The sequence below is a fragment of the Gekko japonicus genome, unplaced genomic scaffold (assembly GCF_001447785.1).
Source record: "Gekko japonicus isolate JY-2015 unplaced genomic scaffold, Gekko_japonicus_V1.1 scaffold4294, whole genome shotgun sequence".
Lineage (NCBI taxonomy): Eukaryota > Metazoa > Chordata > Lepidosauria > Squamata > Gekkonidae > Gekko > Gekko japonicus.
This window is the reverse complement of record NW_015168791.1, coordinates 42,984-43,776: the sequence shown is the minus strand read 5'-3', so window position 1 is coordinate 43,776 and position 793 is coordinate 42,984.

Here is a 793-nt window from a genome sequence, read left to right as displayed (position 1 = left end):
TGCATTAGACCTCTGAGGAAGGCCTGTGAAGGCCGAAACGCGTTAGGTCTATTTCATCAGCCTTTGTATTTTTATACCCTAATATGAGGTATGAATGGGCCCTTATTTGTTATTTTAATTTGTGTTTAATAAATACATGTATATTTTTGTATGTTTCATAATTAGATTTTTAGAGTTGGCCCTCTTCTATTCCTGACTAACCTTTTTAGGTTCTGAATACAAATGGCTACAAACCATAGAGTTTTGCCCAAAAAGTAGAGTGTTGTCCCTGCCGTCGCTGACATGATGACATCAATTCCAGAAGTGACATCATCTCGTTGACAATGTCACTGATGGACATCTTTTTGGTGATGGGGTTTCCCCCGACGGACGGACGGGCGGCAGCAAGCCTGCCCCCACCTGGGGGCTGGCAAGCCTACTCCACCCTCAAAACCTCCAGGTATTTCCCAACCCTGAGCTGGAGACCATACATCACATCCCTTCTGTGACACTCCCCCTAGTCAAGGCCATGTTCCCCTTGCTCCATCATGACCTTCCCTGCAGAAGATGATCTGCAGGGTCACAAATTGGAAAGGGGAGATGGTTACACAACCTTGTACCTCCACCCTTCCATGGCCTCTGCTCTGGTTAAGTGTGTGGACTCTAATCTGGGAGAACTGGCCTTGAGTCCCCACTCCTCCACTTGCAGCTGCTGGATGACCTGGGGCAAGCCATAGTTCTGGCACAGCTGTCCTTGAAAGGGCAGTTCTTGAGAGAGCTCTCTCAGCCCCGCCTACCTCACAGGGTGTCTGTT